This window comes from Megascapheus bottae, chromosome 27 (assembly GCF_031878675.1).
Source record: "Megascapheus bottae isolate mThoBot1 chromosome 27, mThoBot2.hap1, whole genome shotgun sequence".
NCBI lineage: Eukaryota > Metazoa > Chordata > Mammalia > Rodentia > Geomyidae > Megascapheus > Megascapheus bottae.
This window is the reverse complement of record NC_143535.1, coordinates 514,766-534,883: the sequence shown is the minus strand read 5'-3', so window position 1 is coordinate 534,883 and position 20,118 is coordinate 514,766. Positions and strand designations below refer to the sequence as shown.

At 50.0% G+C, this 20,118-nt stretch overlaps 1 protein-coding gene and 1 long non-coding RNA gene across 2 annotated transcripts in view; one reads left to right on the top strand and one right to left on the bottom strand.

The window, feature by feature from the left end:
* Positions 1-20,118, top strand: part of Maml2 (mastermind like transcriptional coactivator 2) — a 174,573-nt gene that overhangs the window by 83,476 nt on the left and 70,979 nt on the right. The gene's annotated exons all lie outside the window — the stretch shown is intronic.
* LOC150045392 (uncharacterized) lies at positions 14,200-18,704 on the bottom strand. The gene is made up of 3 exons (XR_016532783.1): positions 18,347-18,704; positions 17,352-17,504; positions 14,200-14,427 (listed from the first exon to the last, which is right to left on the bottom strand). It is a non-coding gene; the product is annotated as an uncharacterized LOC150045392 (long non-coding RNA).

Below are 20,118 nucleotides of genomic sequence, written 5' to 3'. Positions count from 1 at the left end.
GATTGCTGAGTTAATGCGTTCATCACTATTCCCAAAATCCAAGGAATACTTTTTCATTCTACCTTCGTAGTTAAATGTTTGACCTCTACACTAATTCATCATAATTTACCTAATATACCACAGACTAACAACAAGTCTTCCCATAAATACCCTTCCTCTCCTAGCAAGGTGCTAGGATTTTAAAGTAAGGATTCCCAAAAGATTTGTGTGCTTTGACTTTCGGTGGTTTTCAGATATCTTTTAAGCTTATTTGACTTTAACTTAACTTGTTTTTAAATGATTGTTTCACTACTTAAGCCACTCTGGTTTCAAACTTTGTGATTATTATATAAGATCCAAAGACCAGTAAAGATATAACCCTGAAGTATTCTAGGAAAAGGGTAAAGTCAGCCTAGCAGGTGATTTCTGGAAGTCGTCCATCTATGAAGCTGTAGAAGAGGAAGAGATAAAAGAACGTCAAACTTCAGGCTTATTATTCTATAGCCAATTCTGCCTACATATATATTAATGCCTAAGTAAATAGCATGAGAAGTTAGGTTATAAGCCTGGCACTGGTGGCTCGGGCCTGGAATCCTAGCTACTCAGGAGGCTGAGATCTGAGGATCACAATTCAAGGCCAGCCCAGGAGCAAAGTCCATGAGACTCGTATTTCCAGTTAACCAGCAGAAAGCTAAGAGTGAAGGTGTGACTTGAGAGATAGAACACCCGCCTTGAGCAAGAAGCCAAGCAAGAGCATTGTGTTTGTATCACAACACAGAAATAATAAAAAGCAAGTGCCCTATCAACTTACTTTTGTACTGGGAAACTAAGAATTGATCAATTTTGCAAAGAATTTTGACAGAATAACCCCAGTGGGTATGCCCAGTGCTGTCCTATTTGTCAGCTAAGCTTAGATTGAGAAAGGACATAGTGCTTGAGAGCAGAGAAGGAGGAATTAGACTAATAATACTTTTTTTGACTATGGGAAATGAATCTTTTGAAAAGCACTGGTGTAAAGAAATGTGGCCAGTGGGTAAAAAGAACTTGCACTAAATGCTGGAGTATCTCAGTTTTGGAACTTAGAAATAAACCTTGGAAGAGTGTTAGTATGGAAAAAACAGGAAGACAACTTCCTCTAAACATGCACCATTTCCTGAGGAGGAAATGGGGGCTTAAAAATAAGCAAGGAAAAGCAGAAATGCTGCTCTTTGCTGGCTCTGTGAGAGGCGTCTATTTAGAGATGACCAGGGCACAGACCTTTAATAAAAAAATAAAACTCTGACAGCACCTCCTGAGTGTGACAAAGGCAGCTCAGAACCCAGGGCTGGAGGTGTGATTGCTTGTGTTTTGAGCCTCTCTGATTTCCTCACATCCCTGCCCCTACTCCCCTGGACAGGGAGCAGGTGAACTTCACACTGCAAAGCTGATTTGAGCTCTGCTTTATTCTGAATCCATTGACAGGGCTCCGGGGTGCCATCCCTCAGAGCCAGCAGAGCACCAGGGCCTGAGTGTGGGCTGGCATGTCTGGAGACACCCCGCCAAGGCAAGCACAGGCACAGGGGCAGCGCCCAGCAAGAATACAAACGGACATCATTCCTGGCTAGCTAGCTAGCGTGGCTTGTTTACCACTAACTTTATTTAAGGATAAAGAGATGTTAAAGTGACCTCTGTTTACCAACCAGTTTGGTAATTTAGAGCCACCAGCACCCCTTCCCAAAGGCATGCTAAGTCACTTGCTGGCCTTGAATAGTGAGTGTCTGGACAGAGTTGCCGTGTGGACCATGAAGACCTTGGGAGGTGAGTGTGCAAAAGTGGAAACGACTTACTGGTGCCAGTGAGGGGCACCCAGGAAAGGCACAGACGCAGCCTCTCCGAGGCTCTGGGGCACTCCAGCCGTCCCGGTTCAGGAGAGCAGGTTCTTTTCTAGACGGCACAGTAAGTTTCTTTCGTGAAAACTAAAAGGGAAGTGGCCTTCATGTTGTTTCCTAAATTACCTTGACAGACTAAGGGGGTTTACCTTTCCTGTGTGTTTCCAGGAGGCGTCCCTCCTCCTTTTCTTCTCCTAATACTTTACAGTCTATATCGTTTTTCTTTCTTTTATCCAACAGTATTTTATGAAGACCCATTATTCCACCATCCCCAATGTTCCTTTTACTACCCCCTCCCCCAATCTGTCTTTACTGTATGCAAAGTTTATAGCAAGAATCAAAAGCAAGGCTGTCTTAACAAATAGGGATAACTGAACAAATAGTGCTAAATACTGACACGCTGGCAGCCAGGGGGTCACCTGGCAGTACACCTCCAGGCAGTGCACTGGCGCTTCTGAAGCCCACAAGAACTGGCATGTATTATACTACTGATCTGTCACATGAATATCCTTGTTGCCTGAATTAACTCCCCTCCCCCCCGCCGCCGTGTGCTACTGAACTCAAGGTTTTGCTTGTTCAACTTGTTGATTCAGCTGGTGTACTGCCATTGAGTCATGCCCCCAGCCCTGGTTTTTGCTGGCTAGTTTGGAGATGGAGTCTTACGGACTTCTCTGCCCAGGACGGACTCAGAATGAGATCGTTTTCATTTCAGCCTCCCAAGTAGCTTGTGCATAGGCATGAGCCACGAGCGCCTGGTAACAAACTTACATTTAATGACATGTAAGCCAGACATATTTCCTGTGTTCACAGAGCATTTTAAAAAGATTAAGGAGCTATTTCTACATAAAAGAACTTCAGTGCTGAATCTGCTTAATACAGAAAATCAATTCCATCGAAACACTGATCTGGAAACACTCGTCAGCTATTGCTATAATACACGTTTTCTACCCTATACCACATTTAGCCATTTTTCTTTATGTGTGCAGGTGAACCTTGTTAAATATGTGGGCAATTTTTTTGTTGATTGTGGGATTTGAGCTCTGGGCCTGGGCACTGTCCCTGAGCTCTTCTGCTCAAGGCTACCTCCCTTATCCCTTGAGCCACAGTGCCGCTTCCGATTTTCTGGTGGTTAATTGGAGATAAGAGCCTCAGAGACTTTAGTGCCTGGGCCAGCTTTGAACTGCAATCCTCAGATCTCAGCCTTCTGAGTTGCTAGAATTACAGGAGTGAATGACTGTGCCTGGCTAACTATGTGGACATTTTATCCTTAGGACTTCTGTAGACAATGTGAGCAAAACATCCAAGATTTTAAAGACAAATCATCACTTGATGCTCAAGTTTTTGCCCTAAGCCAGGTATCAAGGAAGCTTCTTGAGAATTGCAAAGAAGGTGGAGCAGAAAGAGACATCTGGTGACTTCTGAGAATACCAGGTTCCAGGGGCGGATAGCCCATTGCCCTCAGCCGGGAGCTGAAGACAGAAGGCAGCTGCAGAGGCCCTGGCAAAGGCAGCCGTGCGGTTTGCCCTGATCCGAGCCTTAGTGCCCCCCCCCCCAGCACCACAGGCTACAGCCCAGCTCTGGGAATCACACCCCCGAGGCCGCTGCGTGCCAGGCGGGCACGCTGGGACCCGGTCTTAGGCGGGAGAAGTCGGGTGTGCCGAGCTCAACTGAGCCTGAGCTTCTCGAAGGGCGCGGCCTTGCCTTCTTGACATTTGCACCCAGATGTGCCGCCCAGGACACGCCAGACCCTGCACGGTAGATGCTGGCTGCACGGCTGGGCCGCGGCTGCCAGGGGTGGCCACACCGGGTCAGGAAGGCCTGTGGGTAGTACGTAGCAGGGACTGGGCTTGGAAGAATGACTGGACGAGATGCCAGTAGATGGCAGCCCGAATGCACTCCAGAAGCTGTTACTGACCAAACAGCTGATGGCAGCAATTAGGTCGCTGACATAGTCGCTCAAAGAGAACAATTCGCAGCTGGGAGTAGAGGGTGCTGTGGCAACCAGATGGTTCCGCGTTTCACCATGTTGACATCATACTGTAAAATTCACACATTATGAGATCAGAAATCACACCCTGCCTAGGGAGAGGAAACCCCCTCCTAAGCGAGAGATACAGGGATGCGTCCCGCTAATCAACGCCAGACAAGCAAGGATGAAAAACAGGAGCATCGGTGAGCGTGGAAAAGAAGATGATGCCATTCAAGGGTGACGACAGTCGCCTCTCACAGGCCTCTGTCCTCCTTGTGGACCCTGTGCTCCCCTGTTACTAAGTGACTACGTGCACAGAAGTAGTTTCCTCTCCCCGTTAGGTGAAGGCGCTGAATCATTTCTAATGTGAATTGTGGCTTAAAAGTACTTAGAAAATAGTTGAGGTCTTTGCTGGGACCTGTTCATGCAGTGCTTTCCTCTGTATAAACATATCAGTAGAATTATGAGCCCGTAATTCAGTGACCTCTTGGTTGCCTTGACTATAATTAACTTGATTGTCCTAGGAAGGCTGTGTCAACAATTCATTAACAGCGGATGGGCCTCCATACTGTTTGTTTTCCTACTGTCTCATATTTCTGCTGCAGCTCTTACGCAGAGCACTGTGTCTTTGTCTGCAGGTCTGTCTTCATCCAGACACTGAGGCTCTGCTGGGCAGATGCCCTGTCTTACTCTTTGGTAGTTGCTGGCTAGCAGAGAGCGGCACACACCACATGCTCCGGGTGGAACAGCGGGGATATGGAGGCAGTGGGGGGGGGGGGGCTGGCCGATGTGGGTGTCCAAATGAGTCTCTGCCCTCAGTGGTCTTTCTCCTTCAGTGGTAGCCGCTGTGCAGGGTGGGTGAGAGTGGAGACAGCGTCTCTGACCAGCCTGAGCCCCAGGATTGGACAATGGGTCCTAATCCCTCCACAAATTGTCTAGATTCGGGGGTTCAACTTCCAGCCCAACCGCCCAGGAACACAGTAGGAGGAAGGTGAGAGTTCAGCTGAAATGTGCGACTCTGCTCTTGGTACTGAGATGACGATGCTGAAATTCTGGTAAAGCGGTCCTTCTGTCAGCTCAGTATTTCCATTCATGGCGGACCCTGGCTGATGTCAGGAGTCTGAAGTTGGATTCTGTCTGTCTCTGGTCACTGCCGAGGTCGGCCGGGAAGGTCCCAGCTCGAGGCTGTGCCCACATCGATGCCACAGCCCTCAGGGAAGGGCGCCAGCCTCTGCCTTTTTCATCTTTTCGTAGTGCCTTGCTTCTAACAGTTTGCCCAGTGACCAGAATCTTTAAGAATGTGGATGTTGATGAACTGTGAATGCAACCTGATAAATACAGGGCCAGATTTGACAATTAACATGTTCTACATTGTGTGGCTGTAATCTGATTTGACTTGCTACATTCTTTTGCTAAGCCAGCAGGACAGAAACAGTTGATTAGTATATCCACAGTGAAACCATTAGAAGAATTATCAAAATGTCTGTCTTTTAGAGAGAGCTAACATTTTAATCCAGGCAACTATCCATTCGTTCCTCGCGGTTGATGCCTGTTCCATGCCACGTGACTGTTCCTGTGCAGATCCGCGCAGGCACAGCACCCTCTGAACATGGCGCTCGCCAAATCCTCTTTTCCCTTAACAATACTTCCACCCCTCCACACCTCTGCTTTTGCCTCCTTTTGGAGAAATGTGTGGAAGCAGGAGTATTTTCCTACAGAGTGCCTGGTCCTCCTTCTGTCCATCCATGGCTGGCGACCAGGCGTGCCCTTCCGTGTGTCAGGGACAGACAGCCTACGTGCTCCTCCCTCTGCCTCAGGCCTTTTCCTAGCTCATCCACGATGCTGGAAAGCAGAAACTCTCCACCTTCTCCTCCTGTGTAGGTGCCCCAGGCCTGCCCTCACCTTACTGTGGTCCCGCTGCACTGCTTTCCAAGGGCTCTCCATCCGTCATGGGACTCTACTTGATATGCACAAGTATTTCTATTTTTTTCACTAATACTTTCATTTGTTTGGCTACAAATAAGGTTGTGCTTCTGCTATTTTGTGCCAGAACTAGCATTTGAACTCAGGGCTTCCTGCTCATTCACCTTTTCTGCTCACAGCTGGTGCTCTCATGTGAGCCTGCAGTCCCCTCCTTACATACTGCTGTAATTAGAGAAATCACATCCCTTCAGGCAACCAAATGTCTTCTTTCTCCTCCTCTGCTACTCATTCTCCTTCTATTCTTGATACTCAGAGATTATTTCTGTTTTCACAGCAGAGAGAAATGTGTTACAGATTCATCAAGAAGGCATCAGTAATTATGATAAGCAGTTACAATTATCCAAACGTCCCACTGCTTTGAAGATTAGTCAATGGAAATTTCCTTCATTGTATTTCACATTTATTGTAATACGTGAATGAGGTTTCTACTATTTTTATTTAAAAATAGAAAAGAAAAAGTCTTTTTTTTATTTCAAAAGAAGTGAAAGTCATTGTTTTCTTAGACAATATGGCTTCCAAGTCATAGACCAAAGCAGCACACAAGCTTATTATCTTTGTTACTTTTGTTATCTGCAGTTGATGGCAATTTTGTTTCCTCCTCCATGGTTACCTCGGGTCCAGGTCGTTGGCAAGGGGCAGGGAGGACACATTCTTTTGCTGGCTGGTGCTTCACTCTCCCCTCCCCCTCCACTCCAAGCTCTGCAGTGCCACAGACACAAGTTCCCAGGATGTAGATTGCAGGAGTGCATTGTGAAGAATCCACCAACTTCAGACACCTCTCCCTGACGAAATCTGTCAGGCTGAGCTTTCCAAATGTGGGAACTTTTGTTCTTATTTTGCATTTCGCCACAGGATGGGTCCCAAGAGAGATTCCGTTCATTCCTCCTGGAGACACAAGAAAAGGAAGGAGCTTGCACTAGAGGCTTGTTAGGAGAACTGCATGTACTCTGAGGCCTGAAGGGAGAGACCGATGGGGTCTCAGCACATCCACACTGCCGAGTGTTTCCACTTCTGTGGGCCACGTGAGCTCCGCTGTGGCCCTGTGTCCAGCATCAAGTGAGCTGCAGAGAACCTAAGATGGCTTCATGGTGGGCCCTCCCTGGCTAGGACTGCGTTGGCATCCTCTGTGTGACTGATCTGTCATCCGCCTGCCTTGTGGGGCAATCAAAACTGAAGTCCTGGGGCCGGGAGTCTGGCCTGGTGGTAGAGTGCTTGCCTAGCATGCATGGAGACCCGGGTTCGATTCCTCAGTACCACATACATAGAAAAAAGCGGAAAGTGGTGCTTAGGCTCAAGTGGTAGAGCTCTAGCCTTGAGAAAGTCCAAGGACAGTGCTCAGGCCCTGAGCTCAAGGCCAGGACTGGCAAAAAAAAAAAAAAGACCTGACGTCCTCAGCCACTGTGGTTACTTCTTGACATGCCCCAGGGGACTCCCAGCTCCACCCCCCCAAACCCTCCAGAGGCCATTCCAGCAAGGCCTGCTTCATGCTAGTAAGCCATAGCCATTAGGTGAAACAGGAAGATAAGCCATGCCTGATAAAGCATTCGTCCTCATTTTGGCATTTGTGCGAATGGTGAAGCACAGAGGGGCTCCTGCTCATTATTTCACTCACCTCCTCAGAGAGTGACATCACAACAGAAACCCTTCTGATTTAACAGAATTCGCTTTTAGCAAAACTGTGCTTCTGGGTATCTGAACTGGGGGAAAACTAGAATAGGAGGAGCAGTGAGTCTCAGAGGGAAGTCACCACGGCCCCGCCCTGCCCCCATCTCACAGCTCCCAAAAAAACCCTGCACCAGGTCCTCAGTGCTGTGGGCCTTGCTCAGAGGCCTACAGGTTGAAGCAATCGCTGGGGTCTTACAGAAGGGAAATTCTTTTAGGAATGGAGCCCCTGCCCAAGGCATCACCACTCATCTCCTGCTCCCTTAAACTCGATCTGCCTGTAAAGAATGGTAAGGAGTCATTCTGGAGAGAAGCATGCGACTTTGTAGTAACTTAAGGGGAAAAGAATAAAAAAACTGTGTGTGTGTGTGTGTGTGTGTGTGTGTGTGTGTGTGTGTGTGTGTGTGAAGGGTACATTGATAGAAATAAATTATCTGGAATAAGAAAAGTGTATCAGTCAGAGTTAGGTTTGGCAATGACAGAAAATACAAACTAGCCGGACACCAGTGGCTTACGCCTGTAATCCCAGCGGAGACTGAGGTCCCCGCTGAGGTTCCCAATTTCAAAGACAGCCCATCAGTGAGGAGCCAGAAGTGGAGCTGGGCTCCCGTGGTAGATCACCCGCCAGGCTTTAAGGCTGCGAGCGCACTCTGTCTGTAAAAAGCCATCTGGGCAGGGATCAAGCCCCAGTGCTGGCAAACCTCTGGGGGAAACATGGAAAACATCTTGTAAATGAAAAGGAGGACACTTCACAGAACAGGACTCCCTGTGGACTTCCCTGCCTGGGGGTGGTTTGACTCTCTACTTAGGGACCTGTCCCTGTCCCAAGTCACAGTAGATGTCCACGCAGATCTGGTTACATGTTCAGCCCTGTTTCCAGGAGTGGCTGGGAATACTGCTTTCATCTTGGTCACCTCTGTGACCAGCCACAAATCGGGGTTAGTGTGGTCTCTGAAGAAAGGAAGAGGGACCCTGCCCTCCTCTGCAGCCTAGCCAGTGAGAAGCCATGACCTCCTCTCAGCTCTCCATTCACTAATGGGTCCCTTTGCAGTCCTGAAAGCCACACTGGAGGGAGACATGAGAGCCAGCATGTCTGTGGGAAAGGACCGGGGTGTGTGGGGCTGTCCCTGCCCTGGGCCTAACCCAGTGTAGGCCGAAGAAACGGGGGAAGCACTTTCTTAAAGAATACCGAGTGTGGAGAGGTCTGGATGTCCACAGCTGGTCCTACAAGAAATCCCAGGTCAGTGAGATGGCCTAAGGCACTGCGTAGGGAGAGCTGTGTGGTCCTCCGAGCATTCCTGAGGTCCTGTGAACTCTGGGAAAGCAGACTTCCGTCTTGGGAGGGCTTCGCTCAGTCAGTCAGTGATCAGCTGATAACCCTCTCACAAGTCGGCCAGGCTCTGTCTTCCACCATCCCACCAGAGCCTTGGATGAGCTTTTTCAATGAGACTAGATCATAACCTCCTAGTTAATCCCTTCAATAGCTTTCCACTGCCTCCAGCACTGGTGTTTGCTTACTCAGCTGAGTCTCCAGATAACATTCCCACTTCCTCAAGTGTGTCACATTCCTTGTCCTCGGGGAGCTTTGCTCACATCTTCACTTTCACACCACCCAGCCAACTCCTACACATCCGCTTCCTCTCCAGGTCTTCAGTTCCGTCCTCTCAGGGGGCCCCTGGGACTTCAGGCTAGTGTTCACACCAGGCTTGCTGCCACTGCTATGGCTGAGCCCTGTCCAGCCAGACCATGGGCTCCCCGCGGACAGGCCGGCTATGCTCCAACTTGTGCCCCACAGGCACGTGGTGGGCACTGGTGGTTGACAGGCGGTGGAGATGATGCAGGTGACAGATGCTCATCCCCTGCTCTTCCCAGAGGGTGGGGCTGAGGCCTGGGAAGGACTCTCTTCTCTCTCCCCCACGATTGCTTCCTAGCCCCCAAAGAGTCACAGTGATGGTGAGAATGACTTTGAAATGCTGGCTGTGTTCATGGAGGTCAGAATTGCTAAGACTGAATTTACAGCTACAAAAAGTGACCCCAATTCATTTCCTGTTGTTTAAAGTTGTGTTGAGGTGAGCGGGATCTCCCTGGACATGAGCTTGTTTGGTTTGCCATCTGCTGGGGAGAAGGTGCTGGGAGCCACGGTGGAGGGTGGCAGGGGGCTCTGCACACACCAGCCTCCCTTCCAGGCCCGCTTTTCCGCTGGCTTTTTACTGACAGCCTCAAAGCCTAACAGCCCCCATCTGCAGCAGAGGACTCCGAAACGAGGCCCCCAACTACAACACATCAAATTACATTCACAAAGCAATACAAGAGAACCTATCAACAGCTAGGCAACCACGGGGTTGGAGAATGTGTGCTGTGCATGGAGAGGAAAAGAAACAGGAGAGGGCTGGGCTGGAAAGAGCGGAGATTCCGCCTGGGCTACACCGGTCAAGGATGCGTTGGGTTTGATTTCATTTTGTTTATCCTTATTCACGAGAGATGCTATAGACAGGCCTGTGTTCCTGTGTGGAGCTCGGGGCACAGCCACGAGGCAATCCACGCCGTGAGCGGAGTGCCTGCCGCACACCCACGCGAGGGCCCCTGTGGGACCCTCCCGCCTGGAATCCCTCTTAAGCAAGCCAGAAGCGTGTCTCCGGCTTGTATTGCGGCTGGCAGGCTACACATGCAGTTCCTGTGTTCCATTTTCTTGAACTAGACTCCTTTCCTCAGCGTGCAGAAAACCACAACAGCATCTCTCCAGGTTTCAGGGGGTTCTGTTACATTCCTGCAGCTCAGAACAGTGGTCACCCAGAAAAAGGACTTTTTAAGTAGCATGCGTTTCTGAAGCTGATTTGAAATGATGAACCAGAATTTTCCTGGAATTGGGATTTCCTCTCCCTCCCCCACCCCCAGCAACCAAAATGATCAGTTTCTCTGATTGCTACAAGAAAACACAAGCAATAATCCTATCAAAGGCCTTCATTTTGTTGTTGTTGTTTTTAAAATGCCTGCAGTCACCCAGTATGCTGAGGGTACAAAGCATTAATTAACAATGGTTACTATTTACTTACACTTACTAATTAAAATGCTAATTGATTTGCTTTTTGTAAAATGCTTGGCTTGCTTGGCTTTCTTATAGGTGCCTAACTATGGTGCTAAATTATACATTTTGAAATGGATAGGGAGGTTTTATTCTCTTGATCTATATAATGACAGTATTTCAGTCCTGGAACGAAACCTATTTGCTTTAGGGATTAGGGAGAAGAGAGAAGTTAACTCTTTTGTGACTTATCTTAAATGAGTGAGAGAACAAAGGTGGTGGGCCTCGAAGTTTGTACTACAGTTACAGACGTTTGGAGACCAGAGTGCAATATTCAGTTAAATGCATCTGGTCCGCCCTGGCCTTGACATTGGGCCCGGGAGTGGTATGTAGATGGTGTGAGTGCCACGCCTTCCTGCAGGACCCCAGGACCACCTCGCTCCTCTCTCTTTCCCGCTGGACCTCTGAACAGCCTCGCGCCTCTCTCTTCCTGCCTCTGTGTTTGGCAAGAGGTTACCCAATATTTTCTAGACGAAGCAAAGCCCTGAAGGCACGAGCTCATGCTTGATTGTCTTCCCCCAACTCTCCTGCTAGAGGATGGAGAATCCCATTGAGCTGAGCCCTTCCTCCGAGACCACCCCCTTACCCAGCCACTCAGGCCCTGGGGGTAACCCACCCACCCAGGGTAACCCACCCACCCCCACACACCTCGCACTGGGTGCCAAGCACTTCCAGGCAGTCAGGACTTCAAGTCTCCGCAGGCAGAGTTCAAAGCGGAGCAATGTCTGCTGTGTGGTCCGGGTGTTCTCTTGGCCCTGTGGAAGAAGATGCCCTGTTGTCTGCTTCCCTTTAGTATACCAAAGGCCAGAAGCAAGACATGGGGCTTGTGTGCAGCCAGGGCAGAAGAGGAAAAGCCTGTATTTGAGAGGAAAGATGAAGCAGTGAGACTTGCTTTGTGGAGTACGAGTGTGCATGCTGGTTATAATCTTCAGCCCATATGGAAAGAATCAGGAAAATAAAAATTTAGGTTCTAAGTATTTTTAAAGTTTTGGGTTTGTTTTTTAGTGTCACAAAATGATGTGTATTGCCATTTGGAATTTTAGGCTCCTTAATTCTCTACATTCTACTTATCCGTACTCCTTTAAATCTCCCGGAAGCTGTGAGGGTGAGGGCCAGAGAGATTCTGAATCTACCTTTAGAAAAGTTTTTAAAGCTCTCCTCCCCCCTCTTCTTCCTGAGAGTAAGGGATGGAGGGGCCAAGGACTCAGCCCTTTAGCTACATTCTCCCCAAGGAATTGCACATTTAGTTCTTGGGCCTGGGGCTACTAAAGAAGAGACACATTTAGCTCTTGTGAACAAAAGTAAACATGTTTCAAAATGGGATGCTTTTACTTGTAGATTTTTCTAGATTTCATCTCATCCAACTCTACTTGTAACTGGAAGAGAACAAATAATTTAATCTAACAAAGTTACTCTCTTTGCAGTAAACTTCCATGCATTAAGATGCCTTTTTTCAAAGATGAAACAAAACAGGACATTTGGTTCAAACAGAGAAGAGAATGCAAAACTACAGAATTTGTATTTATCTGTCAGATCCCTTTCCATAATAGTGGAGAATTTCTTAAATTCACCTTTCCTTTGACTGTTAAAATGTATACTTCAAGTAGATATAGGCAGCACCACTAATTCAAACACCAGGAAGGACTTGGTCTGTGACTATCATACCACCTCCCCAGACTCCACCATCCCAACTTCTAATTCAATTGACCATTGCTTACCATACATCTATTTGACTGAGCACCTTGCTTGCTATTACAGAGCCTTGCTCTTTTTCTACAACTATCACCATATTATTCCTCATTTTGAGGCCAGCTCTAGATTTTCAGTCTTGAAGGTCGGGTTTGTGTACCTGCCGTGGGGTTCCACTTAGACAAATGGTGGGTAGGGGAAGAAAGGATTCTGGGGTCTGGGTAACAGGAGGCCTGGGTCCTCTCTCTCAGAGGTCTCATTCCCTTTTCTGCAGACATGGATACCATGAGACTAAGAAAGGGATAGAAAGAAAAAAAGGGAAAAATTATGTTTCTCAAAATGCAGGTCAAAGTATACATAAACAGAAAAGATGGGAAGACTGTTCAGTTAAAGTAAATGTGCAAGTTAAATACATGTTCCTTACATTTCCTAAGAAACAGAATAAGCCATAAGGAAAAAATAAGACATCTGACTCTGGGAACCGAAGCCTCGATTTTGTACATGGGAAGGGGCTTCATTCGACACTGGTGAATACATGAGTGCTTTGCATGTGTTCCGGGACACACAGCTTCTCTTTGTGACTCTTAGAGGATCCTCTCCCGTATTGCCATCTCTTCCTGTTTCTAGAGCTAACCATGCTACGTAAATAGCCCAGTGCTCTTCTGCCGGCTGAATACTGCTCTCTCCTCAAACTGGCAGCGTCTCCCTAGCCAGGGCAACACAATGCCATACGACTTGGACCTGTGTCCTTCACGAAATGCCCACCAGTGGAGAGTGACCTACAGATCTTCTAGAATCTTTCCTGTACATAGCCATGGCTGGAAAGCATGGAAGTGTTGAGGTTATCAAGAGTTTGAGGAAAGAGGTTGAATAAATCAAGGACCCTGGAAGGTAAAGAGCAAAAAGAAGGCGGGGAGGCCTTGACATGACGTTTTCTCTGCGACGTCATTAGGGATGCCGGCATTTTCTCCACTCTGCCGTGGATGGCATCTATGCATATCTTCTCTTTTGCACATCTGAGCCACTCTGTCTTCAGATTGGAGGGCTGCAGCTGGCAGATCTGGTGATAGCCAGCCCTGGTGAGCTAGACATTTCCTAGGGAAGGAGGGGTCATGCTGGCCAAGCGCAGAACTGTGACCCCAGCAGGGTCGTGCAGACCTGCAGAGCCTGGCCAGGACATGAGCACTGGGGACAGAGCCGGACCTTGGCGGGGATGCAGAGTCGCCGTGCACAGGCCGTGTGCAGCTGCAGCACTGCCAGCAGGGCCACTCCACAACTAAACCTGGGCTCTTTACTCAGGCGAGGGTCAGATTTGGAGTTCTAAAAGGCGTCATCCCCTCCACCAGGAGCCATGTCACTTTGTAAGAGATGAGCTGCTGGAGTCCGCTGCGGTCCCTGCTCTTCCCGGCGTGCAGTCTGCATAGGGTTAGCAGCCAGCAGGCACCGTCTCTCCAGAAACACAGGGTAGACGACTGGGCCTTGCCCTCCGGCGATGGATAGGGTCTTGGTATGTTTTTGGCTTTTATGGCTCTTCCGATGTCTTCTGATGCCTGGAGTTTCAGGGGATGGTGGCTCAGCTTCCCTTTCCTCCCGCAGGGACTCCCCGCTGCAGACAAGTCTTCACTGATACTCCTCAGTGCCGCGTGACTGACAGCACAGTGAGGCTGTGCCTACAATCTGGCTGAGGACAAGTGAACTCTGCAGACCAAATGCATTGCCATAGCACTGGCTCCACCGCCTGACCAAGTCAGGTGAGCGGCCTGGCTCCCACCCTCAGGGAGACACTGCACACCCTCCCCGCCACCCCGTCCCGGCCCTGGAGGCCATCCCGAGCCGCCAGGCCCGGTCCTCCTGCACGGCACATCTCATCACGTTCAGTGTGTCTTCCCACAGTGTTTGTACATCTTGGTGTCTCAGCGTGGCCATGTCAGGAAAAAAGAAAGAAAAATACAAGAATGCTGTGCTCATCGTGCTTTCATTTATTTTAGAAAATACAGAATTGTGGATCTGTCCGATTTAAAATTGTATCCCAGATAGAGGATCTTATTTAAACACACACATACCCACACAGGCTCAAGATATTCAGCTTTTCCTAGTTATGCAACGTGAAGAAATGATTCACTCCAAGCGGTATCACTTTCGCGGACGCTCGTTGTGCCCCTGCCTCCTCCTCATTCCGTCTTCTATAGTTGCCCCTGAAGAAATAGGGACTTGGGTTTGCAAATCATATTTAGGTCTAATACAGAGGCATGCAACAGCAGTGGGATCAGACGCTCTCTGTGGCATCTTTCTTGAGAATGACAGTGAATCTCAAGACATATTTCATGGCCTAGAAAACTCAGCCCCAAAGAAAACCCCAGCTCCCCACATTGTCAGATTTTCAGCAGTCAACACCGACACACCCTGTAATTTTGGCAGTGGCCTGTCATGCTATTGTGGATAAAACCTGTCCAATTACCGTGTAAGTTGTGAGAGAAATGAGCTCACACATCACCTGTACTCTTCTTCTTCTTCTCTCTCTCTCTGTCAACCCTGTCCAACATGCCTGCCTCTCTCTCTCTGTCTCTCCTCCCTCCCCCATCATCCCTGTCCTCTTGTGTCGGTCTCTCTCTCTCTCTCTCTCTCTCTCTCTCTCTCTCTCTCTCTCTCTCTCTCTCTCTCTCCCCCCTCCCCGCCATGTCATCCCTACCCTCCGTGTCTGTTGCCTCTCTCTGTGTCATCCTTGGCCTCTGTGTTTGTCTGTCTGTTTGTGTTTGTCTGTCTCTGTGTCTCTGTCTTTCTCCCCCCTCCCCAGTGTCATCCCTGCCCTCTGGGATATAGTTCAATCCTGAAAATGGACAGTCACGTTCTATTATGACACATTATCCCATCCAATGCCATGGTCTAGGTAATGATTCATAATCCTCTCGGGGCCTCCTGCCAGTGACAACTGAACTCACCTACCTGAGCACACCATGCAGCTTGGGGGCGGTGACGACTGTGGTCCAACCAGGAGTTAACGCTGCTGTCTACCCGGGGCTTCCTCATAGATCTTCACGTCTGATTCCCCTGCGTGGTTCTTCCGTCTCTAGACCCATGGTACTTCTCCTGATCTCTAGGCCCGTGGCACCTCTCCTGATCTCTAGGCCCGTGGCACCTCTCCTGATCTCTAGGCCCGTGGCACCTCCCCTGATCTCTAGGCCTGTGGCACCTCCCCTGATCTCTAGGCCCGTGGCACCTCCCCTGATCTCTAGGCCCGTGGCACCCCTCTGGTTTCTATAGACAATAGATACTGCAGTGGCTTCCTTTATGTACCATAAAAAAATCTCAGTTCAAGTAGAGCCCAGGAAGTTTTTGTTGGCTTGTGTCTGAACTATGTGTTCACATTGCAGGACTAAGTTTAATTTGGCTTCTACTTCCCCGGATGAAGAATGGCAATTCTACTCGCACTCCTTTATTCTTGCAGGGATGGTAAAATTTCTGGGTCACAAAACAGAGGCGACGACATAGAGGTGCATGTAAAACCCCGGGGATGTAGTCTCCCTTCCTTGAATTCAGAGGATGTCAGCCCAGGAGCCAGGGCCTCCATTCCTTCCTATTTATCCCCAGCTGCTTTGTACATCTGACTAGGAGGGGCTGCTTCACCCAGAGTGCTTGGAAATGTTGAAAGGCAAGTATAGAATGGAGCCTTGGCTTTGAAGGCTCCAAGAACACTACTGTAGCCAAAAGCCAAGGCAAGACATTCCCCGAGCCTGCAGACAAGCGCGTCGGCAGCTGGAGGCTGGAGTAGTCGCTGTCACCTCCAGACATCCAAGATGTGTGACCACAAACGTGCTTTGGGATTGTGCGTGACACGTCCCCTTTCTCCAGCAGACTGCCATTTCCCAAGGAGACCAGCTGCTTACGTTTAGTAAATAATTTAGTAAATAATTGTTGACTGTGAAATTCCAGATAAGAGAAATCGCCTTAGCCTGGAATGTCCCAGGGCCACGTTCACAGGGGATTTGCACCAGGAGAGAACAGGCAGACACCTACTGACCTCAGCCTCATACCTGGTGAACCAGGGACTTCATTCCAGACCTGGAGGAGAGCAGAAGTGACGTGGCGCTGCCTCCAGTGCTGGGAAATGGGCACTGGCAGCCAGGCCAGGCCACCTGCTGGAACAGCCGCATGCCACCTCCTTTCCTCTCATTCCATTTAGTGCCAGGCACAGAGGGGTCAATCCATGGGTGCTTCCCTCTGTCCCCCAGCCTAAAGAGAGGCTGGCGGGAAAGTGGCCACACTTGTTGCAAGTGGAACAGTCAAGACCCGGCATGAATGCCCCCCCACACCCCGTCTCTTTGCAGACAAGCTGTGCTAATGAGAATGTGCTCCTGTGTTGGAGCGGGAGAGCATGGGGGATGGAGAAGGCCTCCTCTTCCTTCTGCCTCTCTTCTCAGCACTCCTCCTCCAGTCCTGCTGGCCCGAATGGCTCCTAAAACTCAGTTTTTGCCATCATGTCTTTATCCTTGCTTCCTCAGAGCTGCCCTCCAAGCCTTACTACTAAGGAGGCTGAGATCTGAGGATTACAGTTCAAAGTCAGCCTGGGCACAAAAATTGTCTCCAATTAACAGCTCAAAAATTGGAATTGGCACTGGGGCTCAAAGTGATCGAGTGCTAGCCTTGAACAGGCAGAGTCTCAAGGACAGTGCCCAGGCCCTGAGTTCAAGCCCCAAAACCAACAAAAAATAAAAAACAAGGCCTTAGCCTTCTTCCCTGAGCTCCGGCACATCATCTCCAGGGCTCCCCACTGTCTGCAAGAACCTGTGAGAAAGGAAACCCCAGCCCCTCCAGTTCTTATTTACCAGGTCTCCTCCCTGCCTTTGCTTCCTGTGTGTCACAGTATGAATAGGAAAGTCCCTCCTCAGACCTGGCCCCCTCCAGCGGTGGTAGAACACTTCCTCCCAGGGACTGGGCCCGTGTCTGCCCTGCACGCTCCTGCCTGCCCCTCCCCTGCTCCAGCAAAGCCCCTCTCCAAGAGGGAAGGAGGGGTGGCTGTCCCCATGGCCAAGCACCCAACCAGAGGTGGCTTGTGAATGCCAAGAATTACTGTCCCGGGGAGGGGAGAGGAGGGAAGGAATAGAAAGAAGTGGAATCCTACCAGCATGAAGGATTCCTGTAGGAAAGGAAGTCTGGCTCTGCCTGTGTGCCAGCATCAGCAGATGGAGAGGCTGACATGAAGGGGAGTGCTTGTGTCCTCTTCTGCACACACGAGTCCAGCCAGAATTAAATTCCTGGTGTAGGAGTCTCCATTCTGCAATGTTCACACAGAAAAATACTCTCACCACTTATTTTTAAAGGACTACTAAAATCAGCTGAGTCAAGTTGTGCAACATTACAGCAGGACAAGTGAAATGCCTCTTGGGACTACCCACACCACCTCCTGAGAGGGTGTCAGTACACCGTCACCACCCACCACCTGAGAGGGTGTCAGTACACCGTCACCATCCACCTCCTGTGAGGGTGTCAGTACACCATCACTGCCCTGCCTTCTATTCTCTACCAGTGTACAAGACGAAAGGGCCCAGCCCAGTCCTGCTGTGACCTGTGCTGTAGTGAAAGCATGACCTGCTGCCCGCGTGTCTCGGTCCCAGGCCTCAGGCACGTGGCTGTTGAAGCATTCCTGTCAGGGAAGCACTGTTCCTGAGCTGGGGTGGTCAGATTCAGGGTATGCTTTCCACTCCTTTCTCTAGCAGCCATGTTTCTCTCGTTGAGGCCTGAGAAGGAAACGGGCCCCGGCTTCCACAGAGCCCCCAGAGACAAAGAATGACGAGTCCTTTCCCCTTCCTCGTTGACAGGCGCCGCCTTCAGCTAATGCTGTCTCCCTCGGCGTGTGCCATCCCTGCACCGGTCAGCTCCAACTCAACTCCTCTGACTGGACTTGCGAGGACTTAATGTCTGGCTGGAATTAACTATGGAGACAGCACCTGTTTTCTGCTCCATTGGTCACATGCCTACTGGACAGCCAGACAAGCATGGACTTTCATAGGACATGTGTTTATTGTCTTAGCTTGGAAAACATTTAGAACAATCGTATGCATTATCCTTAAGGTGTAGGGGCAGAAACCCAGGCCTGAGCTAAGGCTTGCTGCTTACCTTTCCCTGTGCCGGGGATGGGGCAGGGGTGATGACCAGGCGTCCCCAGGTCTTTGAGGAGGGAAGGTCCTGTGGCAAGGTGCAGCTTCTGAAGGAAGTACCGGTCGGAACAGGTTTGTGGCAGTCAGGGCTGGAGGAGAAAGAAAGACGCTTGGTGTCTGTCCAGTGTGTGTTCCTGGTTCCAGGGCAGCTGAGTGCAGTGCAGGCTGCTCACGGCTGTCACGCCAGGGGTGCTGCCAGCATGGACCAGGAATGCAGGGGACCTGTCTCCCCTCGCAAGGGCACTGACAGCCTTCCCGCCCTGCGGCAGCGTTCCCTGCACACAGCCAGGACCCTGGCTTGGAAGACATTTCAGAGACATCTGATGGACCCAGGGTGAGAGGTTTAGAGACCCCCCGGGGAGAGCCCCTGCGAGAACGAGAAGCAGGGTGCTCTGAGGGGAGGGGACCCACACCTCCCACACGATGGCGGGGCCGTTACCCGGGACAAGCGTGCAAGAAAGAGCGAGCGGGCGCAGGCTGAGGGGAAGTGCAGGCCACGTGGGAAGAGTCCACCCGTCCTTGCCCGCAGGTGAATGCCAGCCCAGCCGTGGAGCGAGTATTCCACCAGGGGCTTCGGCTCACCTTCTTCATACAGCGTGGGGACTGGATGGACAGGATCACAGGGGAGCAAGGGGAGCGGACTTGGAAAACAACAGGGATTTCAGACCATGGATGACATTTTGTCATCCCAAAGCATGCCAGCGTTTGTACACAGAATTTTAGGAGGAAAACCAAACTTTCCTCAGAAACTGCTCAGCTGAGTGAACCCAAGGCTGAAGTCTGGGACCAGCCAGGCTGTGCGGGGCACGGTGCAAGCTCACCGTGGGCTGGCCGGCCCAGCACGACGCTCCTCCCCGGGGAGGCCAGGGCACCACAGACCACAGAAGTCGCCCCCGACACTGCAGGACATCCGTGGTGAGCGCGAGAGGGGCCCGCGCTCGTCCTAGGCAGGCAGGGATCAAGTGCCCCTGCACGAGGAAACAAGACGCAAAACCAGTCAACTGGTCATCCTTCCTGTAAAATGGGCTGAGCAAACACGGCTGCTCTTCTTGATCTAAATTCATTCCCTTCCCTGCTCAGGTTGGTCAGGGAGTCTTCAAGCTGGTGTGGGGTTGGCAGTCTTGGTGGGTGTTTCCAGGGTCCCTGGTGCATGAAGGCCCTTCACACTTGCATGTGTGTGTGCAGGTGTACACACACACACACACACACACACACACACACACGTGTGTGTGTGAGGGACAAGCAGAGTCAGAGAAATAGGCCAGCCTTCCGCAAGAATCGCAGGCCGATTTGAGGTCTCTTGATTGGGATTGAGGCCACACAGCCTTGGGCTATGGACAATACAGGCAGGCAGAGACCTCGCTTAAGACAGAGCAATACCAGAAATCATAATACCATTGTCAAGTAAATAATGTGGGGAAAATATTCAGCCTCGATCGGTGTCAAAGAAGTAGAAGTACAAGCATCAGTGCAGTGCTATTTTCTTTCTCTCTCTGTGGGGAGTATCAGGAAATGAGCCCCCTGTTCTGCTGAGCCCCCCAGGATAGCTTGCCAGGATCATCCAGAGCCATAAAAAAACGCTCTTAATCTTTGACCCACGTGGTCTTCTAGAATTTATCCTAAGGAAGCAGTAGAAGAATAGAATAGAAGAACCTTTATGGCATGTGAACTATTCTTTAATGAAACTCCCTTTTAAAGAGGTAGGTTTAAAACCATGGATGCTCAATGTCC